This window comes from Periplaneta americana, unplaced genomic scaffold (genome assembly GCF_040183065.1).
Source record: "Periplaneta americana isolate PAMFEO1 unplaced genomic scaffold, P.americana_PAMFEO1_priV1 scaffold_21, whole genome shotgun sequence".
NCBI lineage: Eukaryota > Metazoa > Arthropoda > Insecta > Blattodea > Blattidae > Periplaneta > Periplaneta americana.
Window position 1 is genome coordinate 2,021,879 of NW_027185502.1, and position 25,553 is coordinate 2,047,431.

General features: G+C 37.4%; 1 long non-coding RNA gene across 1 annotated transcript in view; it reads right to left on the reverse strand.

Moving 5' to 3' along the window:
* Nucleotides 1–6,625: 6,625 nt before the first annotated feature.
* LOC138693795 (uncharacterized) overlaps nt 6,626–25,553 on the reverse strand; it is a 286,495-nt gene continuing 267,567 nt past the window's right edge. Inside the window, exon 9 of the long non-coding RNA XR_011330453.1 lies at nt 6,626–6,676. This is a non-coding gene — a long non-coding RNA (uncharacterized lncRNA). The remainder of the gene's footprint in view (nt 6,677–25,553) is intronic.

Consider the following 25,553-nt stretch of genomic DNA (forward strand, 5'->3'; position numbering starts at 1 on the left):
TCTCTTTTAAAAAGTGTGTTTACTTTGTTTTATACTGTATATAATAAAAAGTGTGTTTACTTTGATTTATACTGTATATAATAAAAAGTGTATTTACTTTGATTTATACTGTATATAATAAAAAGTGCGTTTACTTTGATTTATACTGTATATAATAAAGAGTGTGTTTACTTTGATTTATACTGTATATAATAAAAAGTGTGTTTACTTTGATTTATACTGTATATAATAAAAAGTGTGTTTACTTTGATTTATATATAAAAGTTCTAATAAATAATTTCGTGGTGTTGTGTGCAGACAGAGTAACATTGCGAATGAAAAACTGAGAGGCAGAAGAATTTCAGCAAAAAGGACCCTCTGAGATTGATCCAGCATGTTGCTACGAGATGAAACTCCAAACTTCAGTGATGAGCCGCTTACTTGAAATGAAATATGAGTTGGTGATTGTGTTGTCAGAAAAGCCAAACGCTCTTAGGACGCTAACAGGTCCGTATTTGGAAATCTCTATGGCGTGGACAAGGTTAGATAGATTCTGTGAGTAGGTCTAAATTTTAAAATGTAGGCATGTAAGTGTTTAGGCTAACATTAAGAGTCGCGGTTGTGGTACTCGTACTTGCTGTCAAAAATAAATTATTACCCTTCAGATACACATTGACGGTTAATTAGTGATATCGATTTCGTAGTTTTAAAATTACGCAAAACATTTGATACGATTTCTTTTAACTGCTTTAGTGCTATTGTTCCAAAGGTTCACAGTCTAGAAAAAAAATTCTTGAAATTTCTATAAAACGTAACTTTCGAGGCAATAAAAATCATACATAATTATGGAATATTTAAAAGGCAACTTGAGTTATCAGATTAAAATATTGAGTTTCATTCTGAAACTAAAGAAACGTGTGGTAATAATATAATTACAATTATCCTTAAGTTGATATCCGCTTATATTTTTTATTACAGAGGAATAGTGACGCGTTTTAGAAGAGGCAGTTCAAATACTGACACCCTTTAACACAATGATCACAATCCTGTCTCGTGAAGAATCTTAATAAATTATTTTGGACAGTAAACTTTAACCCATTGATACCACACGTTTCTTTTGTCCCATTCTGAAACTCCCTTAATATATTTTACGTTAAACTAAACCGATTAGAATAATAATTGACAAAAACTGTTTGTGAATAAACGAGTGTTTACTGTACAGGCAAATTATAAATGTTTACAAATTATAAATGTTTACATTAGCTACTGAAAAGCTTTACTTCTGCGTTAGTTTTCAGTTAATTTTAATGTTATTAATTTGATCAATGATATAAAACTAATACGCCTTTCCACATATACTATGAATTTCAAAACTAGAAAAAAAATCTGTCAGCTAACATAATACTTCAGGCAAAACAAGAAAAAAAGAAGAGCCAAAGAGAGAGAGAGGTAAATAAAAAAGAGAAAATAAACAAAAAAAATTACGCACTTATTCTAAAAGATACGCGGACTCCAATCACTACCCGATCAGCAGTAGTGTCAGAGTTGTAAGCTCCAAAACCGGTTGTGGAGCTAGAGTCAGTGCGTGAACTTGCTTATGTCTGTGGAAACACCGGAGCACGCAGCGAGTCTAGTGGAGCGCTCCGCTCCGTTTAGTCTCTGTCTAACAACGCTGCCTTAAAGGAATGCTCAGCGGAAAATGCATGTCTGCGCCACAGCACATATGCAACCTGCGCTGCATCAATCGGAGATAACCAGACGTCTCCGATTGAAAGCGCGCAAACAACCGCTCCGGAGAAAAACCTAATCATAAGCAGCACTACACACTACACTATATATATCATATCGTACCATATCAGGCATAAAACGAATTGTGTTTTTATAGCGTTTATTTTTTATCACCCCTGCTTGAGCGTATCCGATGACTGCTTATACTGCCTACTCATAAGACGATTTTACGAGTAACAATACTTTCGCTGAAATGATAAGTGGCAGCACAAATAGATTATGTGCATCCATGTCTGCTCCCAACTATGAAAAAAAAAAGTTCTGTTTTGTGCCAATGTGACATATAGAAGTGTGTTAGGAATAATAACCGTCAGAAACTTGTGACAGGAACTCTTGTGGATAAATTCGTGAAACCCGTACTTAGTAATCTAAGGAAGTTCCACACAGAGAAAGTTTTTCGGTTGTCTTGTTTTTTGAAGAGCAAAGAATGTAACGGAATAACGAAGAGGAAGAAGAAGCTATTACAGCAGCGAAACAAAGCAACATTCTAATCACACAATATAACCATGAAGCACAGGCTGGGACTGATATCCACAAGCGATTGCACTTGCCGTTAGGAGCTGCCAAATTCGATTTTTTTTCTATTCGCTACATGTTTGACCATTGCATGACCCGGCGATATAAGCAGTCATGGAATGCATAAATGCGTTCGAGCAGGCAAGGATTCTTATATTTGAAACAGTAAGCCCTAGAGCAGCGGTAGCGAAAATGTAATCCTGCGCCGAGCCACTGTGTAACCTGCAACGTGCATAGCACCTATGGAGGGAGGCGGACACCCGAAGGGGAAGTGCAGCAACTGTCTGACTTATTAACGGATTTTCATTTTCCTTATGTCTAGCATTTAAATATAATTTTATACAGTACAAGGCTACAAACTAATGTTTAGTACGTGTATCGAAGAAAGAAATGAACAATAAATGAACAATATCACAACCTAAAATTAACTGTCTTCAGAATGTCTCTGCGACAAAGTTTCAAAATCAGGAATTATGTCACTTACTGCCAGTCGCAGTTGATCACGAAGTTATTTGTCTGTCAGTAGTGATCTAAATTTGGTTTTTACTATTTTAATTGTTGAAAATAATTTTTCACAAACGTAAGTTGTGGCGAACATGGCTTCAACAGAGCAAGCGAAAGAACGAAGCTTCGGATATTTATCTTTTGGCAAAGACTTGAAAGTTCAACATTTGTCAAGTCCTTGCATCTGGCTTTCATTTGACATCACATTGTACATCAGTGAGTTCAAATTGAAGAGCTAACCGCATTATTCGTACATCTGCTGAAAAAGGGTCCACGTACAAAGATGATGATGATGATGATGATGATGATGATGATGATGATGATGATAACAACAACAATAACACTTAACCTTTTAATGTTTCATCAGTAACATGTAGTCTAATGTCGTTTTATGTTATAGGGTAAACAATGGTAATTTCGTGATAATATCATGAAAATTCATTTAAAATGCGAATGTGTAAATATATCCTCATTCCGATTTTTTCATCTAAAAGACGATAATTTGCTGTACAAATCTGGAGACAAAAAGGTTGGACATGTTCTTGAACAAGTGCCAAAAACTACTTTTACAACTTAAGCTAAAAGGTTGGTTATTTCGTGATAACCTGGTAATTTCGTGATATTACATTGATAATTTCGTGAGAGGTAGAAGAACTGTGGAAAAATTTATTAAAGTCAAATGAAATTCTCATTAATTGTTACAAGACTTCAAACATAGTAATTCCGTCTAATATCCATAGCAAGAAAACATAATAAGAAAGAAATCAAAGTACGAATTGTAATTGAAAAGGGATCTTCTTTGTCTGAAAGGATGAACACTTTTATTACGGACTTTACTATAGCCTATATTACTAGGGTAATTCCAAAAGTAATGCATAACATTTGTTTAAAAATTATATTTTTATCCTACAGCTTTGCTATTTTCACAGAATATAGATGCATCCTTTAGGAATAAACTGTCACTTTTCCACATAATCCCCGTCCCTTCCAACTGCTTTACGTAACCTAGGGACGACGGCCTGTAGACCAGCACGGTTAAAAGTCTGGACCAACACGTCTGAGCCACTCTTTAGCGGTGTGCACAAGGGAGTCATCTTCTAGCCTCGTTCCGCGAAGGGATCCTTCAATTTATCAAAGAGATGGTAATCGCATGATGCCAGTTCAGGACTGTAAGGCGAATGTTTCAGTGTTGTCTATCCGAATTTTCTGATCTGGTCTGTGGTCTTGTGACTGACATATGGCTGTGCGTTGTCGTGCAATAGCAGAATATCCTGCTTCTCCCGACGTCGTCGAACACGACTCAGTCGAGCTTGAAGTTTCTTGAGAGTTGCCACATACGTGTTAGAATTAATGGTGGTTCCGTGTGGCATGATGTCCACACGCAAGAGTCCTTCTGAATCGAAAAACACAGTAGCCATAACTTTTCCTGCCGAAGGTGTACTTTTGAATTTCTATTTCTTTGGTGAATTTGCATGATGCCACTCCATTGTCTGCTTCTGTCTCCGGTCCAAAATGGTGGAGCCATGTTTCGTCTTCTGTCACAATTCTTGCAAGTAAGTCATCTAGCACTTATCATTGGCACTTAGCATGATAACAAATCAAACAGAAGCTACACTGAACCCACTGGGTCCCCCTTTTCTTTTTGTTATCACATCTTATCTTCAGATTTCTAAAATTCGTATTGTAATACAATTTTTAAAAAGTATAAAAAGTAACGCTTAATGCTCAACAAAATTTCGCCTCAAACAGCTAAGATTTCTATCAGTAAAGCTAAGCCTGTATGGCGACTACATCTGTATCTAAAATTCCAAAAACATTTCCTAAAATTTCATGAAAATACAATAGATATTTGTATCAAATATCATATGCTTACCTTGAGGAATAAGCCTGTAATGTAATTACAAACATCCACAAAATTTGTACGCCTGAGAAGTCGACGCAAACTTGCTCTCTCCAAACATAAAAGCTCACTGAAGCAACTACAATAGTCACACAAAGCGTGGCTGTATGTTTCTGGAACCTGGACAACATATGTGTTATGCCCAGGGCTAGGCTAGCAGATGCTCAAAATGTCCTTCTCTGCACGAACACACGCTTCAGCACGCCGCGCCGTCTGACCTCTCGCTGCACGTTATCCAATTCGTGCTGGTGTATCTCCATTGCAGCCGTGTTAAACTTTGCAACGAGCTCTTCCCTGCTTGCTATCTCAGTTTGGTACACTTTCTCCTTCATGCAGCCCCAAAGAAAGAAGTCCAATGGTGTTAGGTCTGTAACTCGTTAAGAACGCCCTGTAGCATGATTTCCTGTGGAGTATTAAATTTGAAACAGGAACAGTGTCAGCGGAATACACGGTCTTGAGATGCTTAGCCAGCGTTATAAAGTCTTGTCGGGCGTGTGGTAAATCACTGCCTACAATGAAGTATTCTTACGCCACAGATCATTGCTGGCTAATCGCATTGGTCCAGTAGAACAAAGCATGCATTTTAATTGGTTAAAACGCATTGTTCGAAATCTTTTCTTGCGCGTAATCTCATTATAGCGACTTATCACTGTATTGCACTGAATAAAATTAAATGTAAGAGATGTTTGATTAAGACGACATCTGTAAGTACGTGAAATCAAAAGTGCTTTTAAGCCCATCTCACCTGGTGGATGGCGTGGTCGGCACCCCGGGCGGGAAACGGATAACGAAACAAAAATTGTTGGTGAGGAGGCGCGGCAGTGAGTGGAGACTGACGGAGGGGGTTAATCGGGTCTTTTTGGTAAAGAAGAGACGGTAGCGTGATGGCGTCGGCGGAAGAAAACGAAATGCCTTGTAAGTAACTTTGATTGTACATTATTTTGTAAATATATAATAATTCAAGTAGAGTTTACAATACTGCAATCATTTCTAACCATGTAGTTTTCCTATAGTACCCTGAGAGCTCCAGCTCTTGCACCAAATAGTTCTCCCTTGTTGTGCACAATGGCGGCGTGAGAAATCCTGACGAGGAGGAGCAGGAATCGAGCGCAGCATCATCCGTTAGCAAGTCAACCGACTTGAGTGACGGTCGCACAACTTATGCAATCCCTTGGCGGAAATTTGAATCTCGTAACACCATTGGTTAGTTCACGAAAGAGCAAAGAAAAAGTATCACGAAATAACCACTGCCACGAAATTACCAATCTTTACCCTACAACCGTTTCCTCTTAATACTTGTGAAAAAATCATACATTTAATATTCTCATCATATTGACAGCAAAAAAAATACGTCCTCCCATCCTACTTGGAACTTTCGTACATGGTTTCAAGAGAGATATATGCCACTCGCAGGTCAGAGACAAATACAAATGGAATGGAGTTTGACTCCAGTGAGTGAGAGGGTGGGAGTTGGCGGAGGTTAGAAGCAAGCGAAATGCATAGCTATCACTGCGAGCCACAATGTCTCGCGAGTCACGTTCTCGCCTCGGCTGCCCTAGAGAAATATTTTATCAATACCGCTGTCACATGCCTTTTCGTAAAAAAAATTCAATCATCAGTAATTCATACTCAAATAACAAATTGTAACAGAAAGAACTGTGAGTGCCTATGAATGATTACATATTAACAAAAGTGGATAGAAAGAGGACAATAAGTCGTAGTACCATTGTTGAGATGGAAGAAAATATAACTTTTGAGGTAAGGTATACTAATCCGAAACTGGTATGAATATTTATGTTCTAAAATTAAATCTACTTTAGAGTATTTTTTTTTCCGGTGAACACTTTACCAATTTGGATCCAGTTATACTACTATTAAAGAAGATCCTGTAAGAAACATGTTATACTATTACATCTATAGCTAGTACACTCATGAGTTACTTACCATCCTACGAAGCTCACAAATGTGGACAGTCCCGAAAAACAGGTCCTGTAAAAGAAAAAAAAAACTGGTAAAAATTGTGCTTCAATAAACGCCATTGTAAGAGTTACTCATTGGGACCAATGCTAAGAAGACCAAACCAATAAAAAAATAAAGTTTCAACTTAACACTTGCCATCCACAAATTTTCATGTTAGACGATAACAACAAAACAACAGATATCAATACACTGAATTTAATATTCCACTGTTTTTATTAATCTTCTTAGTAAAACTTATGCTTCAGTGGCTTGGTTCGTATAAATGAGTGCCGTCACTTTCAACATCTGTCCGATTGAAGGGCTTCCTACAAAAGCGGTGTGCTCCATTTTTGGCCAAATTAATGTTTTGCTTGTTTCATACATTAAAAAATATACCCGACCTTTTAGTACAAGAACGGTGTGCTATGATTGCGAGCATTTGGTAATGAGTTGTAGTTGAATTGGAGCGGAACTCAATCGTTTCATTGCAAAAAGGAGGCAGCTATAATATAATATAATTTATAAAACAGTTATATTACCGGTTCTTCTGTATGGTTGTGGAACTTGGACTCTCACTCTGAGAGAGGAACATAGGTTAAGGGTGTTTGAGAATAAGGTGCTTAGGAAAATATTTGGGGCTAAGCGGGATGAAGTTACAGGAGAATGGAGAAAGTTACATAACACAGAACTGCACGCATTGTATTCTTCACCTGACATAATTAGGAACATTAAATCCAGACGTTTGAGATGGGCAGGGCATGTAGCACGTATGGGCGAATCCAGAAATGCATATAGAGTGTTAGTTGGGAGACCGGAGGGAAAAAGACCTTTAGGAAGGCCGAGACGTAGGTGGGAGGATAATATTAAAATGGATTTGAGGGAGGTGGGGTATGATGATAGAGACTGGATTAATCTTGCACAGGATAGGGAGCGCTGGTGGGCTTATGTGAGGGCGGCAATGAACCTTCGGGTTCCTTAAAAGCCATTTGTAAGTAAGCAATATAATATAATATAATATAATATAATATAATATAATATAATATAATATAACAAAACATAATATAATATAATATAATATAATATAATATAATATAATATAATATAATATAATATAATATAATATAATATAACATAATATAATATAATATAACATAATATAACGTAACATAACATAACATAATATAACATAACATAACATAATATAATATAATATAACATAACATAACATAACTTACATAATATAACATAACATAATATAATATAACATAACATAACATAACATAATATAATATAATATAACATAACATAAATAATATAATATAATATAATATAATATAATATAATATAATATAATATAACATAACATAATACAATATAATATAATATAATATAACATAACATCATATAATATAATATACAGTGTATGTACAGGATGGTCCAATTAACTCTTTCATCTCCGACAGCGTGTGAAATATTTCATATAATAGACAAACCGACAATTACAAGTTAAATTAAATCGAAGGGGACATCTGATGCATGTAATGTATTGCTTGTACATAAAATACTTTTCAAGATATTAGAGTCAACTTCCTTTTTTTAATGGCAATCAACTAGCCTATGTTTTGTATTGCAAATGTTGTGTTAGCTCTGTCCACTAACAACTGACTACTTTACAGACTGTTTGAATGTCACCGGTAAGACTAAACATAAACAATATCTGACGCACCCTTTCTTATGTCTAGTTTATAATGTTGACGTAATTGAAGATCGAACACACCCACAGTATTGTACACTAACCAATACAACCCTCAATTCTTCAGTTCTGTGCTGGACAATTGAATGGTAATACATCGGCGAGAAATCTGATTGCATACCAGAAATTTTGTGTTTTGTTTTTTGCAAATAGTTGTTTATTGTACACAACTTTTATGTCTCACTTCACCATGTGCAACATTTACATAGTATTAAAATACACAGGATATTGTGATTGTAATTTAATTGACGCTCAACTCTAACCAGAATTGTCCTCCCTCTGTTCGATCCTCGGTCAGACATTGCTCATGTTTACTCTTACCGATGACGTTCAAACAGTCAGTAGGGTAGCCAGTTGTTATTAGACAAAGCTAACGGAATATTTGCAATACAGAACATAGTTGGTTCCCATTTATAAAAACAAAGTTGACTCTAATATCTTGATAATTATTTCTTGTTCAAAAAATACATTACGTGTATCAATCACATCCATGTATTGTGGGTTCCTATCACCACGGCATGGCGCGTCCTCAGGTTGCGGATAGAGGAGACGGCCTCCAGATATGGAGGGTAGCTGTGAATATATTGAATAAGCAGTCGTGGACAGTCGATAAGGGGTGGTCCTCCAGCTTGGGGGTTGGGCGAAGGGCTATCACCGTAAAAAACAGCTTGTTACGTATCCCTATAATAAGCCTCGGAATAGGACTGACTCTCTGGCACGACCACAGCAAAGGAATAAGGATTTGAGATTTGGCACTTGGAACGTAACTAGTCTTTATAGAACAGGAGGGGTAACATTAGTAGCAAAAGAACTAGCTAGATATAGAATATACTTCGTAGGAGTACAAGAGGTTAGGTTAGATGGGAATGGCATATCACAAATAGGAGATTACTTGTTGTATTATGGGGAAGGAAACAATAATCACCAATTAGGAACAGGATTCTTTGTTCATAAAAGAATAAAATCAGCAGTAAAAAAGGTCGAATTTATCAGTGACAGGTTATCATATTTAGTACTTAAGGGTAGATGGTGCGACATCATAGTTATAAATGCTCACGCCCCTACAGAAGAGAAAGACGACCATATAAAGAATAGCTTCTATGAGGAATTGGAACATACTTTTGATCAGTTCCCTAGATATCACATGAAAATTTTATTGGGGGATTTCAATGCTAACGTAGGACGGGAGGATATTTTTAGACCAACTATTGGAAAAGAGAGCCTACACGTAATTAGTAGTGACAATGGAGTTAGATTAGTCAACTTTGCCACATCGAAAAATTTAATTGTCAAAAGTACAACATTCCCCCATAAGGATATACATAAATATACTTGGACTTCTCCAGATGGATTGACACACAACCAAATAGATTACATCTTGATAGATAAACGGAGACATACTAGTATAGTAGATATTCGAACTTTCAGGGGTGCAGACTGTAATTCTGACCATTATTTGGTGATTGGAGAATTAAGAGAAAGATTATCAGTAGCCAAGCGAGTAGAGCAACAAGTTAATATTACCAAATTCAATATTTTGAAATTAAAGGACGAGGAAGCTAAGCAAAATTATCAGGTCGAAATTTCGAATAGGTTTGCCACTTTAGAAAGTTCCGACGAAGTTGAGAAAGAATTAGATGTTAATAGCGTGTAGGAAAATATCAGAGATAGTATCAAAATTGCAGCTGAGCAGAGCATAGGTTATTATGAAACTAAGAAAAAGAAACGTGGTTTGATGAAGATTGTTGCATGGTAGTAGAAAGAAGGAAACAGGCAAAATTGAAATTCTTACAGGATCCAGTTGAGGAGAAGAGAGATAATTATTTCAATGAAAGACGGGAAGCAAGTCGTACACTTAGGAATAAAAAGAGAGGTTACTTGAAGGAAAAACTGAATGAGGTAGAAACAAATAGTAAGAATAAAAACATTCGAGATTTATATAAGGGTATAAAGGAATTTAAGAACGGATATCAGCCAAGGGTAAACGTGATCAAGGATGAGAATGGTGACTTGCTTGCAGACTCTCCATCAATCCTAAACAGATGGAAAAACTATTTTGCGCAACTACTAAATGTACATAGGCCAAATAGAAATGATCGGGACGAAATTGAAATACAAACTGCTGAGCCATTTATACCCGAACCCACGCTTTCAGAAGTCGAAATTGCGATAGAAAATCTGAAAAAGTACAAGTCTCCAGGTATCGATCAAATTCCAGCAGAATTAATACAAGAGGGTGGGAGTGCATTATATAGCGAAATTTATAAACTTGTACTTGCAATTTGGGAAAAGGAAATTGTACCAGAACAATGGAAGGAGTCCATAATTGTACCTATTTTTAAAAAGGGGGACAAAACCAACTGTGGTAACTTTCGAGGAATATCACTTTTGTTGACGTCGTACAAAATTTTGTCCAATATTCTTTTGAGAAGATTAACTCCGTACGTAGATGAAATTATTGGGGATCATCAGTGCGGTTTTCGGCGTAATAGATCGTCTATTGATCAGATTTTTTTTTATTCGACAGATAATGGAGAAAAAATGGGAGTATAAGGGTACAGTACATCAGTTATTCATAGATTTCAAAAAGGCTTATGACTCGGTTAAGAGGGAAGTATTATATGATATTCTTATTGAATTTGGTATTCCCAAGAAACTAGTTCGATTAATTAAAATGTGTCTCAGTGAAACATACAGCAGAGTCCGTATAGGTCAGTTTCTATCTGATGCTTTTCCAATTCACTGCGGGCTAAAGCAGGGAGATGCACTATCACCTTTACTTTTTAACTTCGCTCTAGAATATGCCATTAGGAACGTCCAGGATAACAGAGAAGGTTTGGAATTGAACGCGTTACATCAGCTTCTTGTCTATGCGGATGACGTGAATATGTTAGGAGAAAATACACAAACGATTAGGGAAAACACGGAAATTATACTCGAAGCAAGTAAAGCCATAGGTTTGGAAGTAAATCCCGAAAAGACAAAGTATATGATTATGTCTCGTGACCAGAATATTGTACGAAATGGAAATAAAAAATTGGAGATTTATCCTTCGAAGAGGTGGAAAAATTCAAATATCTTGGAGCAACAGTAACAAATATAAATGACACTTAGGAGGAAATTAAACGCAGAATAAATATGGGAAATGCGTGTTATTATTGGGTTGAGAAGCTCTTATCATCCAGTCTGCTGTCGAAAAATCTGAAAGTTAGAATTTATAAAACAGTTATATTACCGGTTCTTCTGTATGGTTGTGAAACTTGGACTCTCACTCTGAGAGAGGAACATAAGTTCAGGGTGTTTGAGAATAAGGTGCTAAGGAAAATATTTGGGGCTAAGCGGGATGAAGTTACAGGAGAATGGAGAAAGTTACACAACACAGAACTGCACGCATTGTATTCTTCACCTGACATAATTAGGAACATTAAATCCAGACGTTTGAGATGGGCAGGGCATGTAGCACGTATGGGCGAATCCAGAAATGCATATAGAGTGTTAGTTGGGAGACCGAGGGAAAAAGACCTTTAGGAAGGCCGAGACGTAGATGGGAGGATAATATTAAAATGGATTTGAGGGAGGTGGGGTATGATGATAGAGACTGGATTAATCTTGCACAGGATAGGGACCGCTGGCGGGCTTATGTGAGGGCGGCAATGAACCTTCGGGTTCCTTAAAAGCCATTTGTAAGTAAGTAAGTAAGTAAGTAAGTATCAATCACATGTTCTCCTCGATGTAATTGCATGTCACGCGCTGCAGGAGGTGCGCCACTCTGCATGTGCTGCAGTTCACGATATTCGCACAGCAAATGTCTTCAGTGCAAAATGTGGCTAATTATATCCAATTGCAAGAAGGGGATAGCTCCATTATTTGTTCATATATTACCCCCCACCCAATTGCTGTTTGTATGCCTAATAAACGAGAGAGTGATAAAATGAAACTCTCAGTCACCAGGACAAAGTCATAAATAGGAAAGAAGCTCATTAAAATTTGAAATTTTCAGAATGTTTTTTGCTGTTTTCCACAGCTTTGTAAAAGTGAAGCTATCTCGTTTTTGCAAGGAACCCTTCAATTGCTCAATGTGGCAGTCCCTAAAGACGTGGTACCTCCAAGTAAATACTTGACTAGAAGGATATTAATACTTTAAATATCCAAAATGTTCAATACAAAAAAACTCTGATGATAATGTAGATATTATGGTAACTAATTTATACATTGGTTTAGACTTCAGTGTGGGAGCGAGAAGATGGGACCCACAGTGCACGGAGTTATGTAGCAAACATTGGGAGCGAGAAGATCGGACCTACCGTGCACGGAGTTATGTAGCAAACATTGGGAGCGAGAAGATGGGACCCACAGTGCACGGAGTTATGAAGCAAACATTGGGAGCGAGAAGATGGATCCACAGTGCACGGAGTTATGTAGCAAACATTGGGAGCGAGAAGATGGGACCCACAGTGCACGGAGTTATGTAGCAAACATTGGGAGCGAGAAGATGGGACCCACAGTGCACGGAGTTATGAAGCAAACATTGGGAGCGAGAAGATGGGACCCACAGTGCACGGAGTTATGTAGCAAACATTGGGAGCGAGAATATGGGACCCACAGTGCACGGAGTTATGAAGCAAACATTGGGAGCGAGAAGATGGATCCACAGTGCACGGAGTTATGAAGCAAACATTGGGAGCGAGAAGATGGGACCCACAGTGCACGGAGTTATGAAGCAAACATTGGGAGCGAGAAGATGGGACCCACAGTGCACGGAGTTATGAAGCAAACAAGTCCCCTGAAGCTGCGTGCGGTCTCGGATTGCTCCGGCTTTGGGAGGCGGGGCGGAGTTAGCCGAGTGGTCTGGCGGTTGTGTTCAGCGTAGAGTGGGGAGCCACTATGGGGTCCCATCGTGGTTGTGGGGTTACCTTAAAGAACGAGTTTTCCTGACACATCCAACAACCCTACTGCAACTGAAAGATGCTATCTCGCAAGAAATTGCCAATATTCCAAGACATTATCTGCAAAATGCTGTGCATGGTGTCGCAGACACTGGGAGCTCAATACGTAGTAAATATGCATCCGTAGATAGTTGCTAACCGCTAGGATCACTAATATCGCCTCATTATAGACAATGCGAAATAGTATCGGCACAGTCTATTGTTCCTATCATTCTCACAACTCAAGCTTCGTGTCTGTATATACTAGACTGTGGCCCTACGTTGAACAAGAGAACGGCGGACATCTTCCCTATGTTTTGTAAACTCGTTGTTTGCCCAACACTGTGATGTTTTTGTTTTTTCCCTATCTCAAATATTATAATATTTGTAGCGGTTTAATGTTTGAACTGACTACATTATTGTTGTTGTTATTATTATTATTATTATTATTATTATTATTATTATTATTTATCCATTAATATTATAGGCCTAGTATCTTTTAATAGAATATATTCATGAATATCCTTTAAAATGTAATTTTTTCACAGCCATCCATTTTTCTTAATTTAAACTTCGCTTTAATTTAGTGTAATAAAAATGCTTGTATCATTGTTACACTTACACAATAATCATAGTGGTGATTTATTAGAACTAACACATCTCTTTCTTTCTTTATTTCAAAACGAATGATGCTTGCCAGAATTTGTTATACCTCAAATGTATAGAGAGGATCATTGTGAGATTACTAACCTCTATAGCAAATGTTGAAAATTCTTTATTTATTCGGCTGAAAATTTACTTAATGACCAGTTTTTAACGCCCAATTAAGCAGAAGTTTTGATTTCCTGTCACGAGATGCGCAGATGTTTATTCTTTACTCCTTATTGTCGGCAGTTGTTTTCGAAATGTTTGTTTTAGTCACTGAAAATACAGTACAGATTGAATCAACGGGTCTTCCTTGTGAAGCAATACTGGATTCAATATTACAGCTACTCAAAGGGCATACCAGAGAGAATTTGGTGTTCGTAATGCCCTCCAAAGACACACAATACCGAACTGGTAAAGGAATAGGAAACAACTGGATCTGTGGTGAGTGGAAAAGGCCACGCTTGTGGACAAGACTGGAGCGGCCACTCCGTCAAGCAGCCGTCGGAAAGCTTGTACTCACGATGACATCAAGTCGCAATGCATGAGCTGTAATATTAATCGAAGACCTGCACAAGGTTTGCGCTCTCCGAGCCGGCTCACAGCTCATGAGCGGAATGCAGATATTAGCTGCGCTCTGTATAAGGGTGGACTGGAAGAAGGGATGATCTCGTACAAAATGTACACAAAAGGGAAGTACTATTACGAGGTTCATGAAATGAATTCCCGTTCATTGTCTGCAACACTATCTTGGACTTATTAATTAATACAGACATATTTATTTTACAGAAATAATAGAAATTTTATACGTAATATCATTTTTTTATATTTTCATTTATCAGTACATGAAAACGATGTTTTATGCTGTTGGCAGCTGAAAGGAACAGTAGTCTACTGATCGTAATGAAACATCAGTTACAGATGTTCGATGTCTGCCTTTATTAATGTTGATTATAGAAAACAGTTGCCCAATAAGTGTTGAGCCAAACATAACAATCATTTTCACAGTCAGCCTGTGTAGTCGTGGATATTATTGCTAATGTTTAGTCTTGTAAAACTCAACCGGGCTAGTAGTATTATTCAAACGATCTTTATCCCTTAGGCCACATTGAAGATCAATAAGTCCGAGCTGTAAATCGTTAAATGTTGTGTTTTATTTAACGACGCTCGCAACTGCCGAGGTTATATCAGCACACTTAAATGCAATCGACCTGGCTCGGAATCGAACCCGCAACCTCGGGCATAGAAGACCAGCGCTATACCAACTGCGCCAACCAGGCCCACCTGTAACTTAAATGACATTGTTTCAACTGGTGTTGAAGGAATTTATTATGATAACTTTAAACTTCTTTCCAATTAAGACAAGATTTTTAGTAGGTTATTTTACGACGCTTTATGAACAACTTATGTTATTTAGCGTCTGAATGAGAAGAAGGTGATAATGCCGGTGAAATGAGTCTGAGGTCCAATACCGAAAGTTGCTCAGTGTTTGCTCATACTGGGTTGAGGGAAAACCCTGGAAAAACCTCAACCAGATAACTTGCCCCGACCGGGAATCGAACCGGGGCCACCTGGTTTCGCGGCTAGACGCGCTAACCGTTATTCCACAGGTGTGGGCCTTAAGACAAGATCTTGGAACCTAGAATTAAATTCATTTTTAATTTCAATTAATATTTGCTCATAATCGTTTAACATGGCTTCATCACGAACAGTTTCTACGAAAAGTCACGAAAAGTGTAAGTTTACGCCTGAAATCCCGTAATTTATTCAACATATCCCTGAAGAGATATTTGAATTGTTGAAGATTAATATCTTTAGTATCTTTATGTCTGGACTCGTAATGACGCATTATGTTATGTTTCTTTCTACCTTTCAAAATGTTGTGGCAGATAAAGCACTGAGTATTTACTCCAGCAGCTATGAAAAAATAAGCATTTTCCCATGCAACATTGAAAGAATTTGCCTGATTACTTTTCCGTCTTTTAGATTCCTCCATACTGTACTGTAGCAGTAGGTAATAGAGATGGGTAAAAAATAACACAACAGTTATTTTGGAACTGTTCCGGTCTCGGAACTGTTGCAAAAATGAACAGTAGGTCGGAACCTCCTGTTCCGAAATAACAGTGTTCCGACTCCGAGCTGCTCACTTGCCCAGCTGTTGCGGGCTCGCAGTACCGCGTGGCACAAGGTATGTTCCGACTCCGAGATAACAGTCGGAACGTCGGAGCTTGTTCCGATGAACCAACGACAGCTGCAGTTACACTGTTCTCGTTGTTCTTTATGTTATACTTGGAACTTCGTTGGATGAAGTTGGTACTTGAAACTCTCACGTGGTTGGAGGGGGGGGGGCATGGAAATTGAAATCCTTGCGGTGGCGCGAACTTTAATATCAACATTTGTAAGACTGGCCAATCATCTGTAATGTTATAGTAAGTATTTAATAATCTGTAATATTCATTCCCGCTTTATGGTTTATTTCACCATTAGTTGACTAATTCTGTTTTATAAACATTCTACAAAGTCATAAAGTACGCATACTATTATTAATTCATTGATCAGCTGATTTTATACAAAGGTTAAAGTCGTAAATGGTAATGAGTGGTTTAGTTACAATGTCTGTATGTCGTTTGTTGAGGTTAAGTCTGACAAGCACAAGTTCTTGTGCTATCTTCTCTGGTATCAAAGAACGACAAAAATGTTGTAGCATTATTTGTTGGAAACTACCCATATAAGTACTGATTTGGAGAGCGAGGTTTAATGCGAAGTTTAAATTACACTTTGGTAAAGATGCGATACCAACATTTTACTAACCCACTGCGGGGTTTCCAGGTTTCAGTACTGCCAATATATATCCTTTTTATTTATGAAATTGTAATATATATTATTATTATTATTATTATTATTATTATTATTATTATTATTATAACTGTGCATTAAGAAAAGTAAAAATAAAAATTAATGATTTGTTTTTTTTATTATATAATAGAGAGAACAGAAATTACATACCATATGTTTTAAATGTTATGTTATTTTTTTTTAGTTGGCTACCATGTCTTTATAACTTTATGTACGAAAACAAAGTGTTGTATTCTGTCCTTGTAGTCAACAGCTGTGTAATTACTAACATTAAGCTTTTGAGTTCTGTCCGCATGCACAGCAATTTTCCAAAATCGATTCGAATGTGCATTGCAGTGCCATCTATAGATAAGAATGTGTACTATGTCATGCCTATGAGTGCTCTAGTGTGAGCAGCATGGTGAAGAGGGAGGGTACTGTACCGTTCGTTTGAACGACTCCGACTCATCACCACTGGTGACTGTTATTTCGGAACTGTTATTTGGAACATAGTATTTTTTCGGAACCGGAACAGTCGGAACTGTTCCGGGAAAAGAACAACTTCGCCCATCACTAGTAGGTAAGCAACGTGAAACAGTTACTGAGAATAGGCCTACACGCTGCACTCCACTAGACAGCTGAGTGGTCGTTTCCCTCTCCTGTACCTAGAGCAAGTCTGTCTTTCTGACGTTTCTTCCTCTCCGATTCGGCGAGCGGTAAACACGACTCTCCCGCTCCGAAGGAGCGCGCGCAGTCATTGAGCGCTGTTTGTGCAGGTATTGTCTAGAGCAGCGGTTCCCAAAGTGTGCTCCGCGGAGCCCTTGGGGCTCCGCAAGTAAGTCTCACGGGCTTCGACCGCGGATGACAAAAATTTCTCCTTCCATCTAGCCTCTAGTGCGAAAAACGTAAACTACTTCAATCAAGCGAAAAGTACTTTCTCAGAAAGTAGTTTGATTTCGTCTTGCTAGATAGAAGCAGCAATAATAATAGATCTACTATAGCCATTAGTCATCAACCAGTACTCAGTCAAAGGGGGATAATAACAACTGTAACCTTACTTTTGAAGAAAATAGTGCGAATTCTTTGGGATAGAATTCAGAATATACTACACATGATCCTGCTTCAGAGTTTACGATGCCTAGTGTAGAGGTACAGAAAAGGAAGTAAAAAACGAAAATATTGTGATTCATATTTGGATTCAATGAGTTTGCTGATGGACGTCCCCAGTGTGAGATATGTAACAAAATTTTGCCCAATAGTTCTATGTTCCCTGCCAAGCTTGGGCAGCATTTCGAAACTCATCCTGACTTCACAAATAAAACTGCAGACTACTTCAAAAGAAAATATGACGAACTCCATGCATTTCAGACAAAAATTTTATCTCGTGTAAAGACAAATAACTATAAAACACTAGGAACGTCGTACTTGGTTAGCCATGTACTGGGTCTTACCGGTAAACCTCACACCCTTGCCGGAATTCTTATAAAAGCACTATTAGTGAAGGTAGTGAAGTGCATGCTGGACGAAAGAACTGCAAACTTGATCTCCAGTGTGCCCTTATCAAATAACACTGTGCGTAATGGGAACCAGGATCTATCAATTGATGTTAAAAATACCATCATTTCCCGTATCAGTCAAACGAAATTTTTGCTACAACTTGACGAATCCACGGACGTTGCCGGATTAGCTGTGCTAATGACGTTTGTGCAGTACGAATTTTCAGATTCCTTTCATGAAGATATTTTGTTCTCCAAGCCATTGCCATCTTCTACAAGAGGTTCTGATTTTTTTTCCCTGACAGATGTCTTCATTGAAAACTCGGTACCATGGTATTATTATGATGTACTGAAGTATATCATAATAATATTATAATATGCGTAAATAATCACTTAGTGATTCAAGACGGCGCTCATCCCTTCGGATCCCGGCCACTTAGTCGCTTGTAATGAGTGCACCTCTGTACAGCTGTCAAAAAAAAAAAAAAGTGGCCGCACTCGTGAACAGCGAATATTTTCAAAGTCCACTTCGGGTCGCGGCGATGTTACACGATGCATGTGCTTGTACAAGCAGTTCCCGAACTATGAAAGTGTTCCATATCTGCTCCTCGCAGACCAGCGGTAGAGTGCTTGTTTAATGATTTAAAGGTTCTGGGTTCGCGCCTTCTTCAAGTTTTCATTTTATTTTTTAATTGTTCTTTAGCGATGTAAATGATATTCAAATTATCATTTATATCCAGTTATCGTTCTTGATGGATATCACGTTATTTATATTTTGTTATCGTTCTTTAGAGATATGAATAAAATTCAAGTCATCATTTGTATTCTGTTATCGTTTTATAACGATATGAATAATAATTATTACTATTGTAGCTACAGTATCTCCAATGGGGGTTAGCCCAATTTTACATATGTATGTTAGGGCTATAGTTTTATACACAAAAAAAGATAAGCATAAAGAGAAATGGAAAAGAAAATTAAATTAGCTTACGCGATGTAAACAAAACATAAACAATCTGTAAATAAGGCATTCCGATTGCAAAACAAATATCAGTTATCAATTTGAAATATACAAAAACATTAACAACACACATACGTAACACTTCTATAACACAAATACGCAGCTTTCCGTGCCATACATATTAAATTAATATACAATAGTCACACAAACACAATCAAACTATAATTACGACATTGCGACGACATTAAGCATCCCATAACTGACTCACATACATAACAAATCAAGCATCCGTTGCAACACATACACTTCAACATAGTAACCACACTTTTAAAAGTTACAAATTTGGCTCCAAGAAGAATAAATAGGACACTGTTACTAATTACTATTCTTGTACAATTTCTTAAATACATCTGTAATAAATCTGTGAAATTCCGATAGGAATAATATTCACGTTTTTTTATATTGTTATCGTTCTTTAGCGATATACATAATATTCAAGATATCATTTATATTGTTTTCCTTCATTAGCATTATGAAATAATATTCAAGTTATTTATATTGTTATTGTTCTTTCGCAATATAAATAATCTGTATTTTATGTAGGTAATTATTATAACACAAATAACCATCTTTCTTTGTAAAATAGGTTATTTTATTTAGATAATTAAATACGTATTATATAATATCTTATATTAATTAAACAAACCGATATTTATCATTTATATTGTGTTATCGTTCTTTAAATAATATTCAAGTTATTTATATTGTAATCGTTTTTTAGCGATATAAATAACATAAATTTAATATTAGGTTTGGAAAAATCCAGTTGCATAATACTGCTATTAATTTTTCTTTTTGTATTATTACATTATACTATCTTGAACCACAATAAAATGAAAAGGAGTAACAAGGAATTGAACCTGAGACGTTGACATCTAAATTCCGACGTTCGTCCGCTGAGCTACGAGGGCAAAAGTGTGGAAACATTTTCGGAAAAATTGGCCCAATCACACTCTACGATTTTCTAATGATTCGTAGAAGCTAGTCCAGGATGCGGGGGGCAAAGGCTAATTGAGATTTCCCGGTCTCTGATCGGGTCAAACATTTTGATAGAATTAATATTTAGCCCTTGCCGTGACTTTCGGTGAAGTCCGGAGGGCCCAATCAGTCAAATCCACTCTCCTCATCTCCACGCTTGGGCCCCCTGGAATTTAATAAGATGCGAAAGAGATAGTGGTGTGCGGAAAGCAACGGGATGTTACCGCATTTAGGCCTACCCTTCCCAAGAAGAACTGCAAACATGAACAAAGGAAGGTTTTCATAGAAGAAGAAGGATCTTCTGCGGACCTCTGGAAAAAGAACTAAGGAAGAGACGAAATGAAGAGAAACGAATTGAAGCATTTGAAATGTGGATGTGGAGAAGAACGGTGCGTGTGAAGTGGACAGAAAAAATAAGAAATAAAATTGTGTTTGAAAAAGTGAGTGAAGAAAGAATGATGCTGAAAATGATTAGAAAGAGAAAAAGGAATTGGTTGGGTCTCTGGTTGAAAAGAATAATAGACGACATTAGGATATGTGGATCATATGCGGAGACTAAGAGGAAGGCAGAAAATAGGAAAGATTGGAGATTGCTGGGTTTGCAATGAAAGACCTGCCCATGGACAGAACACTTATGTATGTGGGTATGTTCAGAATGCCTGGAATATCGTGTCTAGGAACAGTCGCTATTTGCATAGACTAGTCAATTCCATGCCCACTCGACTGCAAGATGATCGAGATAAGAGGAAGATAGACTAAATATTGAATTGTGGCTTTTTGTTTTGTTTTTTGAACGCTTAATTGTTCGAATGTTTTAAGGCCGACGCCAATAAATTTGTTTTGTTTATGCCACGAAAGATATTTTATTGAGAATAAAATCTTTTTTCTTTCCATTTGCAGCCACAATATCATAATGATAAAGTCATGGCATAATATATTAATGAACCTGATGTTAATTACTAAAATAATCATAAAAGAGAAAGGAGCCATTATATATAGTTTGTCTCTCTCAAAAACAGAACAAAAAAGAACATAAAAAGCACGTGGTTGTAGTCGAACGCAGGACCTCATGAATAAGAGATCTGAACGCTACCATTATGCTATCAATAACATACAGAATACTTCAATTATAACTGTAGGTATCAGGCAACGTGGTCCAACAACATGTAACATCGCCTGTCTCCGAATTGTAGCGAAGATACCCGAAGGGAACTTTGTTCCAGGAGAGCGGCCACTTTTTCTTTTGACAGCTGTACATAGTGCGTTGGACATTGTGCCACTGTCACATATTCTGACAGAGTACAGGGTAGGCCATCAAAGGGAAAACTGAGAGGTAGAACTTAAACTGAGGGGATTCGATCCAGCATCGGAACTGGAATCCGGTGTGGCTTAGTGGATAAAGTGTCAGCACGTAGAGCTGAAAACCCGGGTTCGAGTCGTGGTGCCAAAGAGAATTTTTTCTCTGTTCTATCCATCCTTCATCGATACCATGGAACAATTGCATTAATGTACGCACAGATGGTGCAAAGCCCATGGTAGGTCCTGTTGCTGGCGGTGTTACAAGGATCAAGAAACTGCACAAGTAGTCATTGTGTACTGCACCGACACGCCCTCGCAAGGAAAAAAAATACCAACGTTATTAACCCATTACTGCATAAAGTTATTAATGACTTGAAAAATGCGTTTCTGAGTTTAAGTTTGCTAGTTTGTGACTTAAGAATGCTTTCTTACCATTTTTATCTTTATTTACTTTCTGGGATAAAAATTAAGGACCGTCCCATAAATAGGACGCTATGCATAGTGGTCAGTGATGCAGTAGCTGAATAGAATAGCCCCTCTTTTAGTTCAAATAGTACTTATGTATTTATTATGTAGCAAATACATATACACATATTAGAATCAGTCGTTCAACTGCCCTCCTCACACAAGCCTATGTATTACACAACACTATTTTGTGTGGTAAGGGTAGAAACATTTAGGGTGGAGTCCAATTTGACACTTGCTGCAGATGGACTTTGCTTTCCCTGTACAATTAGCACACCTTAGCAGAGTTTCATTTTCAACTGGCCAGTGGTGTTGACCATCAAATCTTATGTCTCCTGATGGAATGGGAACAATTTTTCCTTAGTGGGAATTCACCCCATGCCTTTTCTGTACTGTAAAAGCCAGGAGACGGCAAAGGTTGAGGAGCGGTTCTGAAGAGTTTTGAGGCTTCATTTTTCTGTACAGAAACCATGCATTTACTATGGCAACATCAAGAAAATAAGCGAAGATGGACCAACACTCTGTTGTTGCCGCTGTTACTAACATCGGTACTGCCAACGCTGGTGCTGCTGTTTCTGTGCTAGTGCTGGCACTGCTGTTGCTGCTAGTGATGGTGCTGCTATTGCTTCTGCTAGCGCTTGTGCTGATGGTGGTGATTGTAAAAAAATTCGTAGCTCTACAGCCCATGAAGGGCCAAGACCGACCAGCCTGCTGCTGGTCTCACGTCGACATGCCGAAACAAAGGTGGACAATCATCCAACCAGAATGGCGGTATCGTGTGGTTAGCACGATGATTCCCTCTAGCCTTTATAGCTGGTTTCCGAAACCGGATTTTCGCTACCTATCGTAGCTCCACAAATGCATGATGATGCTGGGTGGGCACCGGTCCCATACACTGGCCGAAATTTCATAAGAAAATTTCTTCCCCCATGAGGACTCGAACCAGCGCGCATTCCGTAATGCGAGTCCGAGGCAGGATGCCTTAGACCACGATGCCACGGCGCGGTACGTTGGTGGTTATAATAGTAATAATAGTACTTGTAGTTGTAGTAGTACGAGGCCTTCTACCTGGAATTGCCTTCCCTGTCTTGGAAATGTTCATATATTAGCTTCCTTCTTTTCGGACGGCAATAACTTGTGCGAGAAACCTCAGCTCCACTTTTGTCTAATGTACTTTCAAAATCATTTGTTGCAGCTTTTATGTTAGAAGACTCTGGCATACTTTCATCAACAATGTCATCTTCATTATCATCATTACATTTTTTTTTTTTTTTTTGTAATTCCGCTTTACTAAGTAGCATTTTACCGCCAAGGTTATTCAAATAAGCCTCATGCTCGTCGTCCGATTTATCACTGTATTTATTTGTATCATGGAAATCTTCTGGAGGGATCACATATATTAGACTCTCATTATTATTATTTTGATTTTCAATTAACCCCAGAATTTCACTCACGGTTAGATTAGAAATAAAGCAATGCAATGGAAACCATATACATATTCTAGAATACTACAGGAGTACACACTGCATGGCGTCCTATTTTTAGGACGGCACTTTATTTCACCTTATACCTAGCAACATATAAGAAAATTTTATTGTTGTTATATACCACATGAAAACTGAAGTATTCAACTCATTATGTGAAAATAAAAATCAGATTTCTGTACCACCATTACAGAGTAACTAAGAATGAACTTACACGTGGTGCGTCACAAAATACTGCTATCCTGCCATCTTGTCAAAAATTAGCTGGTATGAACAAATGTTCGCGCGGAATTCAAACACTGCAGCACCGCAACACAATGTAATAATTTACCTTCTAAACAATGCCTCCAACTGTACTAAACAAGAAAAAGTTCCATAGTAATCAGTATTTTACGTACGTCCCATTTTTAGGACGCTATGCAGTAATGGGTTAAGGCACGTCGTCTAAATTATCAGCTTTGTTAAGGCACGACCTTTTCAGTGTATGCTACTCAAAATTCTGTGTGAAGGTAGGGAAGCATACACAAGTCATTGTTATTAATTATTTATTACACATGGTTGTCGCTTGATAAGCGTTGTCTTTAATTTTGAATGACCAAAAGAGTTTGCAAGCAGATTATTTGAATGATCAGGAATCGTTGTGCAAATTATGTTGCTTAGCACACATTTCGTAAAAAATAACGAATTCAGTACATCCATACAAGGGAACAGAAAACTATATTCAATGCTAATGATAAAATTGCCGCACTGAAGAAAAAATAACGTTCTACATGGAAAGAGTCTAGAATAAGAATCTGACATGTTTCTCATTGACTTCAAACTTTATAGAAGAAAATAACATAACAATGAATAACTCAATAATAAAAGAGCACCTTGATAATTTTCTTCAAAATATGAATTCATACTTTCCAAGGGAAACTCAGGAATCGATTCGAAACAAATATGAGTGGATTGTAGATCCATTTTCAGTGAAGTCAAAACCATCAGCCCTCACTGCGACAGAATATGAGGTCCTTACAGACAGGGTTTCGAATAGCCTGTCAGGCATCATTTAAAAGCAAACCACTTCCCGAATTTTGGGTTCAGTTAGGGGAGGATGTTTCATATTAAGATCAAAAGGTAAATTGCTCTTACTGCCTTTTGGTATTACATACCTCTGTGAAACGGCCTTTTCGAAGTACACGGCTATAAAAACATAATATCGAGCTCGTTTGGATGCAGAAGACGATATGCGTCTTGAACTGACTTCTGTGACATCGGACATTGACAAACTCTGTCGCAAGAAACAGGCACATTCTTCACATTAATTCGGGTGTAAATGTAACATTTTAACATTTTTTACATATCTTAACTACCGGTATTACTTATAATTATAATTTTGTACATTTAAATAATATTGTCTCCAGTTATTTTTTTACTATTATTTCCTTTATATTATTATTATTATTATTATTATTATTATTATTATTATTCATACTTTCGTATACATATCGTGTGTATTATGATTCATAGAACATATACAGATAGAACTAAACACTAAACATTTCTTGGGGCTCCATGAGAAACTTTTGCTTCAAAAAGGGCTCCGTGGCTGAAAAAGTTTGGGAACCGCTGGTATAGAGCATTCCGTTCGGATCACAGTGGCGGCCTCTCAACATAGGCATCTGACGTAGACTACACGTTAATAATTTATAGATGGCTAAATATATTTTATTTCACCTTATTTTACTGTGCTACAACAATCTAGGAAAATACGTCTCAATGTGCCACTCTTAATACAACTCGTAAAATTTCGTCTGCTAGTCACAATCTTTATTTAAATACTCGTATTACAAGCTTTCGTTCACAAAATAAGTTGTTCCGAAATACTCGGATATTGCATACGGAGCAAACGCAGCAGCTGTGTAGGGTAGTGGCGGGCGACCTATGATAGGGCTGCACATATTTTCTGTGGAGAGCATTTTAAATAAATCTAAGCCAGTCTGGTGAGTTATAAAGGGTGCGTC